This window comes from Choloepus didactylus, chromosome 8 (genome assembly GCF_015220235.1).
Source record: "Choloepus didactylus isolate mChoDid1 chromosome 8, mChoDid1.pri, whole genome shotgun sequence".
Classification (NCBI taxonomy): domain Eukaryota; kingdom Metazoa; phylum Chordata; class Mammalia; order Pilosa; family Megalonychidae; genus Choloepus; species Choloepus didactylus.
In genome coordinates, this window is record NC_051314.1 from 107,267,695 (window position 1) to 107,289,497 (window position 21,803).

Genomic DNA, 21,803 nt, shown 5'->3' on the forward strand with positions numbered 1-21,803 from the left:
CACGGGACTGAGCCTGGGAGGGAGGGGCATGGGTCCCCTGGCCACGAAAACTTACAGATTTCACTGATCTCAGCTGTTCCACGCGTTCATGAGTGTTGTATGAAGTATGCCCAAAGTCAAATTGCTCTGTGGTGTCCAGTCCATGCAGTTCCTGGCTTTCTACCTACTGCCCTGGAGGAGTAACTAAAACATACACCTCATCACTCTGCCATCTTGCCCCACCTCCCTGGATTCCTTTTATTATTATTTTTTGTTTATGTGACTGAGTGCCCTGGCTATACCTTCCAGTACAATAATGAATAGAAGTAGAGAGACTGGACGTCTTAATCTTGTTCCTGATCTTAGAAGGAAACATTCAGTCTCTTTCTGTTAAGTAAGATGTTGGCTATGAATTTTTCTTAGAACAGTTTGAGGAAGTGACCTTCTATTCCTAGTTTGTTGAATATTTTTATCATGAAAGGATGTTAGATTTTTTCAGATGCTTTTTATGCAACTATTGAGATGGTAATGTGGTATTTGTTCTTTATTCTATTAATCTTGTATTTTACATCAATTGTTTTTGGTATGTTAGACCATCCTTGCATTTCTGGTTGCTCATGGTAAAATAATCATCTTTTTTTTATGTTATTAGATTTGGTTTACTAGTATTTTATTGAGGATTTTTGTGTCTATATTAATAAGAAATATTGGTCTACAGTTTTCTTTTCTTGTAACATCTTTGTCTGCTTTTAGGGTCAGGGTAATACTGGCCTCAGAATGCGTTGCACCTATTTTTTTACATATCTGCATTTTACATGTTTGTTTTACGTATCAAATGATGTCAACTTTGCTTCAATAACAAAACACAATTTATAAAACTCAAGAACAGAGTCTATTGTATTTATCCATGTTTTCTCTTTCCATTATTCTTCCTCCCTTCCTGATACGAATTTCTGTTAGACATTCTTTGAGGGTAGGACTGCTGGTAACAATTTCTGTTAGTTTTCCTCCGTCTAATAACATTTTGATTTTCTCTTCATAAATGAAGGATATTTTTGTTAGATACAGAATTCTGTATCGAAAATTCTTTTCTTTCAGCACTTGAAAAATGTTGTGCCACTTCCTTCCAGCCTTCATGGTTTATTATGAGAAATCTGTCATTTGAGTTACTTTCCCCTTAGGTAAGTTGTCATTTGTCTCTCACTGCTTTCAAGATTTTTTCTTTGTCCTTAGTTTTCAAAAGTTTGACTATGACATATCTTGGTGTGGAATTCTTTGTGTTTATCCTATTTATGATTTGTTCCGCTTCCTGAATATGAATATCTTTTGCTGAATCTGGAGAATTTTCATCCATTATATTTTGATTGCTTTTCCAACCTTTCCCTCTTTCTCTTTCTCTTTTGGGACTCTGATGACATAAAAGTTAGATAGATCTTCTCTTATTTCCCACTAGTCCCTGAGGCACTGTTCATTTTTTTCTGTCTATTTTTTCTCTATTCGGACTGGATTATTTCTATTTTTCTGCCTTCAAGTTTACTCATTCTTTCCTCTATTCTCTCCATTGTTCTGTTGAACTTATCCACTGAGGTAAATTTTTAATGTATTTTTCAGTTGTAAAATGTCCATTTTGTTCTTATTTATATCTTCTATTTATTTGCTGAGACTTTCTATTTTTATTCATAGCTTTCAAACATGTTCATAATCGTTGAAGCATTTTTGTGTTGGCTGCCTGAAATCCTTGTTGGATAATTCCAACATCTGTGCCAAAAAAAAAATGTGCTTTTTCTCATTTTAGTTGAGATTTTCCTGCTTCTTTGTATGAAGAGTAATTTTTTTATTGCATCTGGATATTTAGAGTATACTATTATGAAACACTTGACCTTACTTAAATCTCCTGGTTTAGAAGGCTTTCTCTGACATTATTCTGGTGGTGAAAAGGAGTAGGGAGCCACCTCGCTACTGCCAGGTGCTATTGGAAGTCCAGATTCTCTGCTTGGCCTCTGCTGACACCCTGGAAGGAGGGCTCCCTTAACTGATGGGTGGAATAGGAATTCAGGATCCCCACTAGGCCACCAGTTACCACACCCTGGCTGGGAGAAGAGGGGTGCCTTATTACTACTCTGCACTTCATCTCCACCAACACTGCTGGGGGCTGCCTTGTTACCACTAAGTGGGAAGGTCAGACCACCTGTCCTTTACTGGCACCACTCTGGTGGGTGGGAGAAGGGGTTCCTCATTACTGCAAGTGGGCATCAAAGTCGAGGCTCTCCCTGTGGCTTCTATGATATTTAGGAGGAGGTTTGTTAATCAGTGTCAGGCCAGTTAGCCAGTTAGCATGAACGCAAGTCCTGGCTGCCCACTAAGCCTCTAGCACTACCCCAGTGGGTGGGGAGTGGTGTGCCTACTTATAGCAGGGCAAGAGAAGTTTATGCTCCCCATTCAGCCTTTACTGACAGGGCTGGGAGTGGGGCTGCTCTTTTTTCCTATAGTATTTGGTTGAGGTAGGGGAAGTTATTGTCTAAAAGTTTACTTTCTTGCTAGGCTGCTCGTTTCCTAGTCATTTGGTTAGAGAGAACTGACTCTTCTAGGGGCTTTTTTATTTGTCTGTGCCCATTGGTATTTATAGGTTGCTGGTTTCTTCAGCAAAAAGAAAACCCAGGGAATTCACTGTGTGTCTTTCTTCAGGTCTCAAGTTCCCTAGTTTGTCTGTCTTCGTCTCTCCACCTTTCAAAGTCTTCTTATGGTTATTTTATATGTAATGTCTAGAGTTTCAGTTTTACTTCTTTTTTGCCTATTTTTTTGGACCATAGTTCCTAACAAAGTGGATACTTAAGTTGATTCGGACTTTCAGTATTATATATGGTTCTTCAGTGACCATCTGTGTGACTGAAACATTAGGACAGATTATTAGGAAAGGAAATGCTGACCTAAAGTGAATATATTTAAGACTTCAATATATTTTGCAAGTTGAAGGGGCATTCTAACATACAGTTTTTTTCTAGCTATATGCAGAAGTATTCATTTCAAATAATACTCTAGCCAACTGTACTCAGTTTTTTCCCCTTATTTTATAGGTGCTAATTGGCATAACAGATAAATTTCTATCATGATTTTGAAAGAGATGAAGGACTACTTTCATTTATTGGAAAATAATCCACCAAAGAAAATGTATAGCTTTTTGAATGTGTAAGAAGTGCCAGGCACTCTGCTGAACATTTACCATTTTATTCTCATAATAACTTATGTGGTAAGACTGGGAAAGTGGAAGTAATTTGCCTAGGTCACATAATTAATAAGTTGTAGAACTGAAATTTAATCCAATTTTGTCTGGTTCCAAAGCCCTTGCATGGAATCACCGTGGACAGTGATGTTGAGCTGATTTGCTTAAATGAGTAACAGGCTTACTCATTGCCAGAGATGAAGGGCAGAATCAGAACATTTCCTCTCTCAGTATCAGCAGATGACAGATAGGAAAAGCCATTTAATCTACTGATTCTAATATTAATATACAGCTATTAATAAGTGGTGATCGAGAAAATCCATCAAGGATACCAAATTTTCACCTTAATTATAGACTATTAAAATGCTCAAATCAAATCTATTTTTAAAATCTGTGAATGATTTCATCTGCAAGAACTGCTTCCTAGAAAATAGTGATTGAATCTGGCAGAAAGCAAGCTGAGTTCTATCAAATAGAGGTTGGATTGGGGTGGGATGTAACTAATGCTTTATTACTCTGAGGGATTAAAAAAAAGGGGGAGGGGATTTTTGCTGTTTAAAAATTTTCATTCAGGTCCTTTAAAGATGGACCATGATTAATGCTTTGAAATACTCAGAAGAATGAGCCAGCAAGTTGTTACCTTCCAATCTCATCTAATGTAATAATTACAACTTGAATCTGAGCCCAGGGAGTTATAACAATTGCACAGTCAAATGGTAAGAACACCAGGTTTTATTCCTCACCCCTAGATTTTCATTAGTGAACCCCTCTGGGGATTCTTGGGAGTGTGACAAATGCCATAATAGTTTACACAGAGTGGTCAGAGATGTGGCACTACTGTAAAAAGAATATTCATGTAATAATTTTGAAGTCTTCTTTGGGAATGTTCTGTACCTGTATGAAGATGAGTTGTCCCTAAATAAGAAGAGATCAGTTATTTCCAGTCACTCTTCTATGGTATCATATAACCAGCATGGTATTGGCCTTTGTGTCACCTGTTACAAGGGGTGGTGTGTGGAAATGATGAGGTTTTATTAGACAGGAATCAGATTATAATTAAAGTACTAAAATCTAACTTTAATGCCTGTTGTCAGATGCAATGGGATTTTGCTAAAATACAAAACATTATATTTAAAGATGAATATCATCTTATTAATCAGAGTTCCTTTTGTTCTTGTTTCTATTTTTATTTTTCATTGTTGTTAATTAATGAACAGTGGGTTTATTCAGAGAAAATATAATACCTCATTAAGCAGCTTTTTCATAAACCCAAAATTGAAAAGTTATTTGACAGCCAACTGTGGCAAACAGCATATATTCATGTGAGAAAGTATTTAAGTATTTGGGGGATATCATTTTGCCTACAGATTATTGAATAAAGGAATAAAGGTTTTTTTTTTTTTTTATGAGCTCTTTCCCTCTGGAAGTCATTAAACATTTTCTCCAGGTGAGGAAGATTTTTATTTCCATTTCTTCATGAATTATTGAAGAAATGGAATGAATAACACTTGAGGTGCCAGTTTCATGCTGGGATGACATAAATGCAATCCATTTGTGACCTTGAGGTGAAGGTTAACTGAACCCTGATGAAATTTGTTGGAGATAAATTTAGGAGATGTAGTCGAAGCATAAAAGATGCAAGAGTATCTATTAAGTTTTGGTTTCTCTCAAAGATGAGGGCTCATGCATAGCACTAAAGGGATTAATATTTAATAACTATTTGTTATACTCAAAATTTTAAATGAAACATTTATTTTTTAAAATATAAGGGAATTGCTGTAACATGTTGGGGAAATGATATACATTTGTCATATAGAAATGAAATGACTCACAGCATATCCAGTGGCAGACCATATCTGTTATTTGTTCATAATACTTGTGTATGCTTAGGATACACATGCACTCCCATACACATACATAAACATACATATATATACACATATATATTTTTCTTACATTGGTATATAAGAAAGTTTGATGCTATATTCATCCTTTGGTTGTATATATGTATTTTAACCATTTTTGGAGAGTAAAAAATTTGAATGTAACTATGGAATTAATATAGTGATATATTGGGAGAAAATATTTACATCCTATATATTATAATACATGTAATATAAATGAATACCTGTAAATTAATAGGAAAAAAACAACCCAATTGAAAAATGGGCAAACAATATGAAATAATATGCAAAAATATTCCACCTCAATCATAATCACTGAAATGTAAATTCAAACAAAAATGAGATTCTTTTTTTGCCCATTGACTTGGCCAAAAAAATGTGTAACATCCAGAGTTGGTGTGAGTATGGGGACATGGGTGCTTCATAGAAAGACAAAAGGGCATAGCTTTTTAGAGAACAATTTGGCAGTATATAAAAATTTTGATATAGATCCTTTAACTTTGCCATTGGAATTATAGAATTTATCCTATAGAAACAATCATACATGTGCACAAAGATATATGTTATTGGACATTCATGCAGCATTGTTTATGATATTAAAAATGGTGCTATCTAAAAGTTCATTTATAGGGTAATGATTTTGAAAATTTTGGTTTTATAGACTATTAGAAATTCCTTAACAGGAATCAGAGAGCTCTATATTAGGGGGCCATATAGATTTATGGTCCAAGCTGGGCTACTTTTGATAGTGAAAGGGGCTGTTCTTATTGATTAATCCAGGACAAAATAGGGTAAATTTAGACATATGATTACTGAATTCTTTATGTGTATACATGGAAAAATGTCCAAGACACCCTGAAACACTGTTAGGTAAAGAGAGCATTTCACAAAACTATATATGTATACACATACAACACACACACATATATATATATACACATATGCACATATGTATGTGTATATATATATATTGCACATATATATATATATGACTACTTCCCAAACTAAAACTCTGGGTGTGTGTGTTTAGAAAAAGATATGGAAAAATAGATGTGAAACTGCTAACATTTGTTACCTCTGGAGGGGAATTGAGGAGAAGGGTGAAGGTAGATTTGCTTTTCTTAACTTACGTCTTTATTTGTTGATTTTTTTTTTTTTTTTGCAATAAATAGGCATTTATGTATTACTTGCAAAATGAAAGAGCAATAAAAACTTTCCAAAAATTAAGACCATTAGAGAAGAGTCTTTGGGTGCATCATCTAGTAATTTAGTTTTATTATTAATTGTGGTGATTACTTTGGTTGATACAGTCGACTTCAGGTGAAGACTCTAAGATGTTGAACTACAAAGGTGAGGGCAATGTATTCACTTTCAACAACAAAAAAACTTTCTCACTTAATGGTAACGAGCAATGAGTATTGTTATGTTACCAAATAGTAGTGTTTGTTTTGTTACCAGATAGAATAGAAAGTTGCAGTTATGAATAAGCTCAGATTCAACATTATGCTAAAGACATTTAACAGCTTGATAGTAATTAAGTATCAGGTAAAGACTGGTTCTAAATTAATTATTCTTATAAATCAAACCCTAATTTTAGTGCCTTATAGAAAATTCTGTTTTTATGGAAACAGTTCAGACTATATCTGACTTTGCCAGAGGCTTCCTGATGGAAAAAAACAATAACTATTTGCAGGGTTTTCCATGGTTACAGTTTTGCTGGTCAATCATTTAGATCTTTGGAACACCATGATTGACAGTCACACTGAACTAGCAGTTTATTCTTTCAGCAAATAGTCACTGAGTTTCTACCATGTGCCTGGCACTGTTCTAGGCAGTTGAGATATAGCTAAACATTTAAAATCCCTGCCCTCATGGAACTTTCTCATTTGGGGAGACATAATAAACAAGAAAAGTGAAATGTAAATTTGTCAGATTGTTATGTGTTCTCTGGAAAAATATAGATTGGGGAGAGAATGCCATGTGAAGGAATTTTATTTTTAAATAAAGTGAAATGAGACAGCAAAGACCTGAAGAAGGTGAGGTAGCGAATCAGGAGGATGACTGGGAAATGCAAGATGAGTAAGCACTCAAAGCCCTCAGCTGGAGCATGCCTGAAGTGTTTGGGGAACAGCAAGCATGGCTGCCCCGAAATGAGGTAGGAGAAGAGTAGTAACAATTGAGGTCTGAGAATTGGGAACCTGATTTTGCAGCACCTTGTGGATCATTGTAAAGACTGACTTTTACCTGGAGCGAATTGGGAAGGCACAGAGGATTTTGAGTAGAAGAGTGAGATGATCTAACATATTTTAACAGGATCACTCTTACCTCTACAAGTTTTCCTTTACAAACTGCTTTTAACCATTTAAGAAGCCAATTCTCTAGGGTTCAGATTGATCATTAATTTTTATGGCATATAATTCTGGGTAACAGCTGATGGAAGGCATGTTTAAGATACACTTCTGTTTGGATCTTTATGTCAAATAATCACAAATGAAAATGACATTAGACAATTATTACTCAGTTCATGGAACCAAGAAGCAGTTAATTTTTACTCACATATACTTAAATTCTAAGGGGAAATCCAAAGAGACCATAGCACATTCAGGAAGCTGTTAAGTAGTTCTTTAAAGATGTGCATAGGTATTGAGGTGTGATTAAAGGGTTAGGCAGTATTAGATCAGATCATTAAACCTAAGGTGTTTGACTTAAACCTGAACTCTCTGGATAGCTGCTGAAGCATTGTAGTTGAAGATGGCATTTCCAATTTTTATAGCTATTAATTTATTCCATTGGTTTATAAGCTATTTGAGGGGAGGGTCTAAATACGCTTTGCCTTTGCTTTTCCAAGACCTAACCGATGGTAGTTGATATAAATATTCTCTGAAGGAGATAAGTAAAAACACAATGAAGAAGGAAATAAGGAGGCAAGACTAATATGTAATATAAACATGACCTCTGCTTGAATTGGAAAGGGAAATGGAATCAGAGATGCCTGCAAATGCCAGGCAAAAGAAACTGGGTCAGCACTCTCCCTTGCCCAGAATTTATCAGCTGCTTTTTAAAAATCAGCATATTGAAAAAGATTTTGTCAGCTATGGCTATTTTTACTGTCATTGTCACTACTGTTTCAAATGAGAAGTTTTCCAAAATACATATATGTTAGGTCTAAATCTTTATGTGATTTCTCTTAAAATTCCAAAGAGCATGAAGGTACATGATGGCCTCTTGATATGTTAGACTATAGGAAGAATTGCTTATCTAAGTCATAGCTGTTGCTACATTGATTGAAGATCTTTTGATGGCCCTGGAATTCCGTTGTAGGCTTGTAAGGGAGACAAGGGAAAGCTTCTTCTTGTAACAAAGTCTGATCATGAAGTTGGGCATAGATAAAATGCATCCAATTAATTTAACAAATATTTGAGTAGCTACTGTTCCAGTTTGCTAAAGCTGCCAGAAATGCAATATACCAGAAATGGATTGGCTTTTATAAAGGGGATTTATTAGGTTACAAATATACAGTTCTAAGGCTATGAAAGTATCCAAGAGGATACCTTCACTGAAGAAAGGCCAGTGGCATCTGAACACCTCTGTCAGCTGGGACAGCACATGGATGGTATCTGCTGGCCCTCTGCTCCCAGGCTGCATTGCTTTCAGTTTCTGATTCCAGTGGCTTTCTCTTTAAGCATCTGTGGGTTCTCCCTTACCTTCTCCAGGCAAACACTGGGCTTCATCTCTTAGCTTAGCATCTCTAAACGTCTTTCTGTCTGCATCTCCAAACATCTGGGTTTGGGTCCGCCCTGGAGCTTTCTTAAGCACTCCAGTAAACTAATGAAGATCCATCTTGAATAAGCTAATCGAAAGGTCCCACCCACAATAGGTCTACCCCCACAAGATTGCATTAAGGAACATGGCTTTTTACATAACAGATTGAAACCAGCACAGCTACAATGTGCCAGGTGCTGACCTAGTACTGGGGATAAAATTTTAAATTAAATGAAGTCACTGCCCACATGTAGCTTATATTAGAATGTCTTCAGTTTCCATTCTAGAATTGTACATGGGAGTAGAAAAGATGCAACCAAAAGATTCAACAAGTCTGATTTGCCCTTGAAAATAGCAGGGAAGTGGAAGAAATCTGAAAGCTTAACTTCTGTACACTCCTGACAGTTTTTCTGTGGAGCCTGAACTGGACCAAAGGAACTTTCATTCAGAGCTGTTCCTCCTCTCCTGAGACGGAGACCTATTTACTCTCCTGGTTTCCAATTGGCAATCACAAATACCACAAAATGGGTTGGCTTAAACAATGGGAATTTATTGGCTCATGGTTTTAAGACTAGGAGAAGCCCCAAATCGAAGCATCAGCAAGGTGACATTTTGGGACTGGCTGCCAGTGATCCTGTGGTCCTTGGCCTTTCCATGACATGGCAATGCACATGGCGGTGTCCTCTCTTTCTCTTTCCAACTTCTTCTTTTCATGAAGCCTCTAGTAATAAGGTTAAGGCCCAGCTTCATTCAGTTGGGCCACACCTTAGCTGAAAATAACATCCTCAAAAGGTCCTATTTACAGTGGGTTCACACCCACAGGAATGGTCTAAAATTAAGAACATGCTTTTTTCTGGGATACTTACGATGGTAACATTTTGCATTTTTGCTTCGCTTGAATTCCTTCTCCCGTGTATGGTTTCTGGTGTCTATCTTGGAATGGCCAGAAATTTTTGATTTTTAAAAAGATTTTTATCTTCATAGATTATGCCACTTTACAGTTGTGTAAAAACATCTGAAAAGAGAGTGATACTACTTTCAGCTAACAGTGACACATTGAGGACATATTGAACTTCCTTAGTTTATCTTGAATTCAGTGAGAAACTAAAAATGCCAAATAACAAACTAACTCTTGTAGCCAACTTATAGGGGAAATTGAATAGTCTGTTAATAATAATAAGGAATCATTTATCACATTTAACCCAGCATTCCTTTGTCATTCATAAATATTTAGTAAAAATATCCAACTAAAGTAGCCATTTGCTAGGTGATAATGGCAATAACAGGAAGTTACAGACTATGTATTAAATTAGTGGATGTATACAAGATTTTGTCAATTCTTTTGGAGATATATGAAGTGTCTTATTGATTTTAGCCTATGTCTAATTTCCAGGGAGGGGCTGGTGAGATATTGCCACAAAGGGTTGAAAAGATGATTCAGAACTAAGGTCATGAGTAGCAAGTATGCTGGAACTGGTGCTCTTAACCTAAAGGATAACCTTATATTGCATTGCTATATATTTTTTTTCTATTACTATTTTCTTTTATTATTTCTGTTGTTTTTCTATGACTATTACTATTTTCTATTACTATTTTATTTCTAGTACTAATGTTTTCTAATACTGTTGCTTGAGTAGCCTCAAAACCTATATGAATTCATTATTAGTCCAACACCCAAACCTGTTCCATCTCCTGAATTCCTTCTCTTGGACAATGGCTTCACCATCCATCAGTCTACCCATCATCAAAACTAAGCCATTCTTTTTTAAATTGGATTCAACAAAGTTTTATTTTTCAAAATGTACAGTCAGTCAGACCTGTTCATGCATCTTCACCAGCAGTTGGTACATCTCTACCTTGGTGTTCCCAGTGTAAATTACTTGAGCTTTGTGTTTTGAAACCAGCTTGATAAGTTCTTTACTAAGCAGCTCCTGAAGGGCTGCCTTGGTCAGGTAACTGCAAATCTTCAGTCTCTCAGAGATGACAGCTGGGGCTAAAGCTTGCATTGGGAATTTCCTCACAGAGTTTGTCATATGCAGCTTAGTCAAACTAGACTGTGTTATTGAGCTTGTCCTGAACTTTGCCTTTGGACCACTTCTTTTTGGCCTTGCCCTCAGATTTGTTCACTCATCTGTGTCTTTCTTGGCTGTTTTTGGCATCTTTCTTCTTCTTGTCCTCCTTGGGAGGCATCCCAAAGCTCAGAGAGCACTGCTACTACAGCCATTCTCAAATCTATTTTCTCTCATTTCCCATATCCTAATAGCCAATGAATTCTGTAAATTCTAACTCTAAACTGTCTCCCTACTCTGTATTCACCTCTTCATCACCACTAATGTTGCCCTAGTTTAGGCTTTACCATCTATTACCCTGTTCTGTTCCTCACTTATGATGTGTATTCATGCCTCCATGCTTTTGCACAAAATATTCTTGTCTGCCTGTATCCACTTTTCTCCCTTGTCTGCCTGCTCAGCTCTACTCCTACTTGCTCTTCTCTCCTGTGAAGCCTTCTTACTTTCCTCCACTACTCTGCTACCTACCAGTTAGTTGCTTCTTCCTCTCTGCTCCTATATCATTTGGATCATACTTTTATTTAACACTTATCAATTTGAATTATAGAGACTGTAGATATATAGTACTGTATTAATTTTTTAAAACCCAGCCCCTGGGTACTGAATAAATTTTGTTGGATAGAGTAATGCATTAATTAATTAATGGAGCTTACAAATTTGCAAGTTGTTCATCCCTGAATAGAAGAAAGAAACTTAAAAAGATTAGGGAAACATCTTTAAGAAGGTGAATTCTTAGGCAGGAAACTTGTGGAGTTTAGGCCATGTTTCCATTGTTTAGTTTTCATTGGAGTAGGACGTTTAAAAGATAGAGGAATCCTGGGAAGGGAACTAATAACAATGCAGTTAGCACTGATGAAATGGTTTTAGATACCTCGACCATGACTTAATATCCTGGGCTGATAGGCTCTTGGCTTGCATAACAAGCATACAAAGAACAAAGTTTTTCCCAGGTTAGCTAGGAAATAGGTTAGTTGACCTATTCTAAAGGGTTCCACAGTGAAAATGTAGAGAAAGAAAAATAAAATTCTGGAGAAATCCATATGCTAATTTCTTTGGAGGAGAGCAAATAGGACATAGAAAGAAAAATAAGTCTGAGGGAGCTTCTCAGTGATTCATATAAGAAAATAATTAGAAAATAGACTTAAAATATTACTTAGAAATTAAAATATCCATGCAAATATAAAACACATGCATTATAAATACAATGAATACACATTGCAATATGTATGCATGTGTATAATCTAACACCAAGACTGGTGGGAATGTTATAATGAAATAGCTTATCCCGTACACTAACTAATTTAAGAAATAAATATTAAAATCTGATAGGAGGGAAGACTGGTACAAAATGTTAAGAAGATACACTTTAAGAAAATCCAAAAAATAATACTGGAGAGCTTACTAATGGGTAAAAGAGACATTATGTTGTAATGGCCCCAGAAAGGAAAAAGATGATGTTTTCTTGATATATATTATGAAACTGGCACTGAATCAAAATATTGTAGTAATGGGGATATAATGCGACCATCTGCTGGGAGTCTTAGTCAGCTAAACACAGAGCATCTGACAAGTTCTTGATCTGCTTGATGAAAATTCTATCTCCTAGGATTAAAAAAAGAAATAAAGAATTAATGGCTAAATTTCACAGAGTTTCTATTTGGGTCGATCGTAAAGTTTTGATAATGAATGGGAGTGATAGTAGAACAACATTGTGAACGTTATTAACAGCACTGAATTACATGTTTGAATGTGGTTAAAAGGGCACATTTTAGGTTATATATTTGTTATTAGAATAAAAATTAAAAAAAAATAAGAGTATAGAACACAAATTGTGAACCCCATGGTAAACGATGGACTATAGTTAATAGTACAATATAAAAACGTTCTTTCATGCATTGTAACAAAATACCACACTAATGCAAGGTGGTAATAGTAGGGTGCTATATGGTGACTCTGTATTTTTTGCATGATTTTTCTGTAAACCTACAACTTCTCTGATAAAAAGAAAACTAAAAATACCCCAACTCATCCAAGGAGTGGCAGTACTAATATGCTAAAATTTAGCATTTTAAAAAAAGGGAAAAAAGAATGTATGTGATTATGTGTTTGATGTGTTTTTGTATTCATAGAAAAAAATCTCTAGAAGAATACAGAAGGAACTGGTAACATTGTTTGCCCCTGGAAAAAGACCTGGGTCACTGGGGGAGTAGAATGTGAGAAGTACTTTTCATTATTTACTTTGTTTTCTTTTGGACTTCTGAACTATTCAATTATATTGCCTAGTCCAAAACATAAGTTAAAATAATCAAAGGAAAAAATGGAGCAGGAGAAAAACTTCAAAACAACATTCATGCTGTGTAACAGGGAGGATCCTTTTAAATATACCAGTAACACTGCATAAACCTTTATTAAACCACATATTGCAATAATGTAATATAAATAGCTTTCTTATGCGACCTACCAAATTAACCAGAGTATTCCAGGCTGTTTGTGAAACATACTGATCACTACCTCTGGCATGCTGAATGCTTATGGGAGAGATAGCTCTCTCTCTCTATCTCTCTCACTCTCTCTCTCACTCTCTCTCTCTCTCTTTCTCTGGTGCTCATGCTCTTGGCTTCCCCCCACATGGCACATGTGCTTACCAAGAGTCAGTCCTGTTTGTTCTCAAACCTGATTATGTCAGTTGTACTTGATATTTTAAAACATGTAAATTAAGAAACTGATGAAATATTAAGTGTGAAATGAAAGAAAGTTGTTTCTTGAAAACTTATTTGAATGCTTTGGAAAGTCTATAAAATGTGCTGTCAGAAAACATATGAGCAAGACAACTGTAAAAGACAGAAAAACAATCTAAAAATCTAAATGATTTTAGTACTCAGATACTTCTACCGTGTTGTTACATTCTTATTCCTTTTTAAAGAAACTGAAGATAGATCTTGTAGATATGAATTATGGTTATGCAAGAAAGACCATGCAAAATTCCAGTCAGCAATCAAAGACGATGTCTTGACCCTGTGTGTAAAGTTTGTTGAGTAAGTGTTTAAGTGTTTAAAGTTAAAATTAAGCTTTTAGGTTATTTGTGTCATGATTCTCCATTTAAATAGGGTTCTTTGTTTAACCAGCTTGCTGCAGATCTTATCCTGTGTTGGCATAGTACCTGGCTCTTCCACAGGACTGTGAGCTCCTTTAGAAGAGGGGACCATATCTTGTTCATCCTTTTAACCCCTGTGCATCATATAGCTCTTAGATCATAATAGGTGATCAATTAATAAATATTTGTTTAATAATTATTCTGTAAACAGAGTTGAAAGCAGTATATGTTTGTGCTGAGCTCTGACACAGGGGAGTCACCAGTCCTGTCGCTGAGGCTTTAGAAGGGTAGAGTGAAAATGGCACCACACAAACTTAGTTCAGGTTAACGGAAGGAGCTGGCTAATCTCATCTTTGGTCAGCATATGAACCAGAATATGAAAATAATTTAAAGTCAAGGCTAACAGAAAGTGACATAAAAGCCAGAGGAGAAAATTAGTGTGTCAGGAGTTCCAAGCGAGAGAAAGTTCATTTGAAATCTTTTAGAAATGTGCCTTTCAGTATTCTCTACCTGATCTTAGAGTGGTAGTACTCTGAGTGAGCTTTCAACAGATGAAATCCTGGAAACTGTTAAGCTAGGCCTGTTATTTGGTAAGGGGGGAATGAAAGATTCTTGGGAGGAAATAACTAAGTTGTTTTAAGAGTTTGCAATAACCAGGGAGGGAGAAACCTAAGATGCACATAGTAGACAAGAATTTCCCTAAGTAGTATGTTTCATGGAATACAGATTGCCATATGTTGAGAGAGAGAGCAAGAGAGGGAAGGAACAACAAAAAGAAAGGGAGGGGATAAAAGAGAAAGAGAAGGAGAGAAATTGAGAATGACTTTTGGAAAATTCTGCTTACAATGTCCCTATCATGGAGATTCACAATGCGTATTAGAAAATTAAAGGCTCTGAGCATACAACAGAAAATTAGCCAGCTTATCCTTTATTTAAGAATATGATTTCCCAAATTTATTTGACATTGGAAACATTTTTTATAAGAAATAATTGTTTCATACAGAACCATTATTTCTGCAAACACAGTTTGGGCAGGAAACCAGTGAGCTTGCATACGGAACTTTCTATAAGCTTTTGTTTTTAAAAATACATGCACAAACGAGAGAAAAAAGGGAATGTAACCAAGGCAAGGTGGGTGGTGGGGTAGGAAGTTTCAGTTGACTCTCTGGTTAGATTTCACCACTGTATTGCATTTGGTTCTGGAGATGGCATGTTTTAAGATAAATTGGGTGGCATTCAGAGTCAAATGGCTAGACTGGTGGAGGGACTTGAAGCCCTGTCAGCCAGGAAGGGATGTTTCATTCAGAGATGTTTTGTCATCTTTAGGTGTATGAGGGAGTCTTGATGAATGTCCTCACGTCATGTAACAGAGGATTTAGACTCATGCACCATGGCCTCAAGAGTTAGCCAATGTGGGAAATTGAGTCAATGTAAAGAAGAACTTGATAACAGTTGGAGCCAAGCAAAGGGGAAACAGACTCCCCAGGAGGTAGGGTGCCTCAATATCATCAGTACTCAAGTATTTGGATGACAATATACCAATATATTGCAGAAAAGTGCACTTCTATTAACTTACTGAATAAAGAATCTCTAGGAAAAACTGCTCCTCTGAGACTGACATATTGGTTAGAGGATTTTACTTACATATGTTAGTATCATTTCACTGATTATTTTTCCTATGCTGTTGCAGGCAAGGGGTCCAAGAAAGGAAGTTAACTGGGAGCATATGGTGGCAAATCAGAATGGCAGCAACAAAATATAGAGACAGGAAAGGAAACTGACCTTGGGAGAGTCAAGAATATCAGAGGGGAAAGCAGGGGTGGGGTTTAGGTTGAGAGTCAGTCTTAGATAGGCACATGGCAGATAGACAGAGTTACCAGAGGCCAGGACAATGCTGGGAGTTACACTCTAATTAAGCTAAGGAGAAACGGGGATACAATGGTTTGGAAAGGCAAGTGGAAGAAGATAGTAAAAAAGATGGTCAGGCAGCTGCCTACTTCTCTGGTTTCATCTTAACATTTTCTCCCTTGCCCGCTGTGTTCCTACTTGCTTGTTGTAGTTATCCGTCATGTACACCAGGTCCGTCCCTATCTTAAGGCCTAGGCACTAGATATTCCCTCTGCCTGGAGCCCTGACTTCCTATCACTCAGATCTTTACATAAATGTCACCCGCTCAGAGTGGCCTTTCCTGACCGTGTGCTCAGAGGGAGCAATGCCCATCTCTTCCACATCACCCTATATCACATTCTCTGCAAATCACTAATTACTGCCTGATATTTATTTTCTTGTTTCTTTCTGTGGTTTATTCTCTGTCTTCTCTTCTGAAAAGTCATCTGTGTGAGAGTACCGACCTTGCCAGTCTTGCTCCCTGCCACAGGTCCAAGTCTTAAATGGTGCCTGGTACATAGCATGTACCTCAGGAATACGAATTAAATGAAAGTTCAGTGAATAACATGGAGAGGCAGGGAGCTGGGTAGCCCAGAAACAGCAGAGACGGAGGCCCACGGACAGTGTCACAGATGATAAGTCACGTTGATGCAGGAAGGTGGCATCAGTCGCCCAAGCCCTCACCACCAAATGGGGGATTTTTATTTATAAGCTTAAAATAGAATGAGCTCATTTTTTGCCCACTACAAGGCCTCGTGGTAGATACAGCACAGTTCAGGCATGGGTGCCTGGGAGAATGGTGGTGACATTGTTAGTAACAGAGAAGGCATCTCTCTATGGAAGGTGAAAAATTCTCATTAATTACTTTTATAGAAATTCTTGTCTGCTTTGGTTAATAGTAAGAAAAAAAGATTCATTAGCTGGTGAACACAGTTTCAATAATTTTTCAAATACAATTTATGAGAACATTCCATTGTAAATGTAGTAGTTACTAAATCATATCTCTCTAAATCACTCAAATGAAAAGGCAGAGAACCATTAAGGAATCATTTAAGTATTCTTAATTAAAGAGATCATGTCCGTATCATAATCTTTCTTAAAATGACTAAATTGTGAAGCTAAAGGATAAAAGAAGAAGTATTTTACACCTTGCATATTTAATTCTGCAGAGAACAATGGTTTTCAGCTCTACTACACTAGAATCACTGGAGAGCTTTAAGAACAAACCAATGGCAAGTCCCACCCCAGGTCAATTAAATCAGAATCTGGGGGTGGGGGCTTGGCATCAGAATTTTTCAAATGCTCCTGGGAGATTTGTAATGTGCAGATGGGCTGAGGACAGTGAAACCAATGGATGTTATGGAGGGGAGAATTGGAGACTCTCTTCACTGCCATCTTTTATGAGAGTCAATTGGAATTGTAGTGAGAAGGTTGGAACTTAAATTTATATTGGTGGTTATAAAGCGCTATGTTTTAAATATGATGTTTTATTTGGAACTCTAATTTCTTTTATTACTATACATTTTTCTCATTAAAGATTCAATTTATTGGCATCCAGAAGTTTGTTAAAGGAAATAAACCCTTTGGAAAGAATAAGAACTGACCATTAGAGATAGAATATCATTAGCCATTGGAAATGGTCACTATATACCCAATCAGATTTTTAAAAAATTTTTCTGATGTTAAGATTGTGAGCTGCTGAGGTAAAGACAGTTTGCCAGATGGACTGTGGAGATTGTTTCCCGACAGATACTTGAAATTAAAATCATGTTATATCTTTTGAGATGTTTAAATTGAATTCTGTCTAGTGGAAGGGAGATAGACAAGATGAATTAGAGAAATTATTTTCAAACCAAAGGTTTTATTTATTTTATTTTGTTAGTCTATGACTAAACTTTGCTCAAGGACTCTTGAAGTTGGTTAGGTGCTGTCTTGCATTGCAGGCACATGTTCCATTTTTTTTTTAAAAAGGTGGCTAAGTGGCTAATGGGATGCCCAGTGGAGTATAGATAGATAGCCTATCCATGACTGCTGTGACAGCATGGCTTACTCCAGTAAGAGACACTCAGTTTCCTTCTTCTCCTCCCCTCTACTATCTTTCAGCTTTCCCAACACCATCCTCGGAACCCTGGGCTTTATCCATTGAATACTTAATTATATGCCAGGAACTCATGATACCCCTACAAGATAGGCATTATTATTAGATCCACTTTATAGATGAGGAAAGGGGGCTTGGAAGTATAAGACCATTTTCTCACTCATACAACTAGTGAATGGTGAAGCCACCATTGGATCTTAGGCTTGACCGATCCCAGAGTTCAAGCTTTTACTATACTTACTCCTTCATCCTTCTGCTGTGGATGGAGTCCCAGGCCACACTCTGGGCGGCTGCTCACTAGAGTCAATTCCTGTCTACCCACTTCTGTATAATGGGGCACTTCTGCCCTTTTTCACTCCACTTGTATGATCAGTTCCCCTGGCATCTAGAGAATTCCCTCCAAAGGGGAGAACAGAATAAAGCAGGAGAGCCAAAGTACACCCTGCTGCCCGCAGCCTTTGGTTTTGCTCTAGGGGTCATTCCAATGGCACAACAATCTCTTGTTACTCCTCCAGGAAACGTGGGTAGGGTGAGGGTTAGGATCTTCTTCTGGCTGTTCCCACTAGACTTTTCTTCGTGCTTGGCACTGAACACTCCTGCTGAGATTTCTCCCATTAGAAGGTCCTGCGAGCTTCCTCTATGTTTAATATATTCAATTAATACATATATATTTAAAGTCAAGTGATGGCTGTTACCGTTGCTTCCCTAAAATCCTTACTAAGTTCCATGAAAAGGATGTGATTGGCATTTATCCAGCATTACAAATATTTCAAATTAGAACCAATGATTTGTTGGATGAATTTACATAATTTACCTCAAAAAGCAAAAAGTCACCCACTCAGAACCTGGTTAACTGCCAGCAGAAATAAATGCCACACTCTAGGAAAAAAAAAAAAAAAAGAAAGAAAGAGAAAAGAAAAAGATTGTGTTACTTATTCTTTATGCTTGTTAACATGGTGAATTGGTTCCCTAGTGGCCTAAAGGGCCTAGTGGTTCAGCAGTGCTTAATTACATCATATGAATATTTGGGGGCCTCAATATCTGGCTGTGTGAGCCACATTAGGCCCCAACCTATTCTCATTTGCATTTGATAATCCTACTTACCTCAAAAGCAGTATATTTTGTCTGAGGAGGCTCACTTAAGTGAGGAGTTCTTGAAAGAACTTATTACCTTATAGTAACAATATTTTGGCTAAATCATCATTAAGTTGATCATTTATATAAAATTAAATGTTGAGTAAAATAGAATTTTGCTCTAAATCAGGGTAATTTAGTTTAATTTGTATTATCGACAATTTCAAATAGTTTTTAAGAAGCTTATTTAAAAGGTTCAGTTGCCCAAATTTATTTTTTTAAAAGTAATTAGCACATGAGACTCTGATTGCTGATTAATGTATACTATACTTGACTTTATACAAGGCTCTTTAGTTGATAATAATGTAAAGATTTTATTATAAGTAGGTAGAGGCTTCAAGTGGATTTCATGGTGAAGATCCTTGAAGAGAAGATGGAAGCAAGTGTAATGAACACTTTTTCCTATGAAGAGTTTGATAAGAAAAGAGTTTAAGGATGAACAGAAAATTTGCTGGGCTCAAATCTTAGAACCTTGGAAACAGACAAGTGAATAATGTTTACTGATTTTTTCATTATCATATTAAATTATCAGTTAAATAATACAGATGTAGAAAGTTGAAAACAATGTGTAAAATTTTAATAAAAGAAATTTTTATAACAGGAATTATTCTGTACTTATTTTTTTAATTTTTTTTTAAATGCATGTAAAGTACTTTACTGTGGAATATATGAAGCCATTGCCACAAAAATAAACATTTTTGGACTAAACTTCAATAACAGTTACACAAAAAGATTGAATATTAGAGTACATTGTTTGGGGACTGTTCTGGTTTGCTAATGCTGCTGGAATGCAAAACACCAGAGATGGATTGGCTTTTATAAAAGGGGGTTTATTTGGTTACACAGTTACAGTCTGAAGGCCATAAAGTATCCAAGGTGACACATCAGCAGTCAGGTACCTTCCTTGGAGGATGGCCAGTGGTGTCCAGAAATCCTCTGTTAGCTGGGAAGGCACATGGCTGGTATCTGCTCCAAAGTTCTGGTTTCAAAATGGCTTTCTCCCAGGACATTCCTCTCTAGGCTGCAGCTCCCCAAAAATGTCACTCTCAGTTGCTCTTGGGGCGTTTGTCCTCTCCTAGCTTCTCCAGAGCAAAAGTCTGCTTCCAGTGGCCATCTTCAAACTGTCTCTCATCTGCAGCTACTCTCTCAGCTTCTGTGCATTCTTCAAAGTGTCCCTCTTGGCTGTAGTTCCTCTTCATAATGTCACTCTCAACTTCACTGAGTTCCTTCTGTTTGTCAGCTCATTTATATGGCTCCAGTGATTTAATTTAGACCCACCCTAAATGGATAGGGTAACACCTCCATGGAAATTATCCAATCAGAGTCATCACCCACATTTGGATGGGGCACATCTCCACAGAAACAGTCAAAGAATTACAATCTAATCAACACTGATACATCTGCCCACACAAGATTACATCAAAGAAAATGGCATTTTGGGGGACATAATACATTCAAACTAGCACAGGGACTGAGGTCATTGGAACAGTATCAGGTTAGCACAGCACAGAATTCCGGTGTTTTTGCCTGTTCCTTGTGGGAACACCCTCCACTCTAAGTCCACATGGTTCCTGTCAGGCAGTCAGGGTGTCTGTGTTAGCTGACTCCAGGGATAGAATACAGGATCTTCTCTGACCATTGAGAAGACAAATCCTCTTGGTCATTGGGATTGATTCAGGTTTGGCTACAACTCAAGTCACGCCAATTATGGTTCCTCCCAGAGCAGCTGGAACTATGAGGAAAGATGTGCATTTTTTCTAACAGTGGGCTGCTAAATTTGTAGGATACAGAGGTGAAGCTAATTGGTGGCCGCTTCTGATGCTACACACAGGAGATATGCCTGGAAATGAAGCCATCACAAAGGAAAGAAGCACTTAAAGATGAAGAGAGACAAATATCTGAGGACATTTGGAACTTGGGTCCCCTTCTACCTGAACCTGGTAACCCCTTGAATCTCCCTGATAGGCAAGCCATAATTTTTATTTTGGTTAAACCAATGTGATATTGTGTTTGTATCCCTTGCAAATAAGATAGACACCTTACTAATATATCTAATTCAAATAGGTAGTAAATATGGTAGTAATAAATAGGTAATAGTGGCAGAGAAATGTAATTATATAGAATTTTTAAAAGAAAAGAAATCATGCATATCAAGTAGCACAAGAGGCAAAAATATGTTTTTATCAGATCATTTGAAAATTTAGATAGAATATTAGGCTCTTGGGCCTATAGACACTATTTCAACCTTTCTATTATAAATTTATAGGTAAGTAAACTGAGGTCTAGAAATAAATGTCTAAAATATTCAATAAAAATTATTGCTAAATGCTTCCATGTGATTATAATAATGGACATGAGCAATAGATTGCCAGAGGATCTTAAATGGCTTGAATTTCTCAAGGCCTACTGTAAGTTCTAGGACCCAAATCAATGTTCTTTTTCATCAATCAAATCCTGCCAAAAAGAGCCATAGGAGTGAAAGAGAATGAATCTACTGATTTTAAAATGCTCAATTCCTTGTCCTTAAAAGTGACATCAGAGGCGGGGCAAGATGGCAGACTGGTGAGCTGTAAGTTTTAGTTACTCCTCCAGGAAAGTAGGTAAAAAGCCAGGAACTGCGTGGACTGGACACCACAGAGCAATCTGTCTTTGGGCA

General features: G+C 36.7%; 1 protein-coding gene across 9 annotated transcripts in view; it reads left to right on the forward strand.

Annotated features, from left to right (window-relative positions):
• Positions 1-21,803, forward strand: part of LMNTD1 (lamin tail domain containing 1) — a 445,763-nt gene that overhangs the window by 77,764 nt on the left and 346,196 nt on the right. Inside the window, exon 2 of one of the 9 annotated variants that reach the window (XM_037845306.1) lies at positions 20,931-21,087. The exons of the other annotated variants lie outside the window; for them this stretch is intronic. The gene's annotated coding sequence lies outside the window, so the exon portion shown is untranslated. The remainder of the gene's footprint in view (positions 1-20,930; positions 21,088-21,803) is intronic. 9 annotated transcript variants of the gene reach the window in all.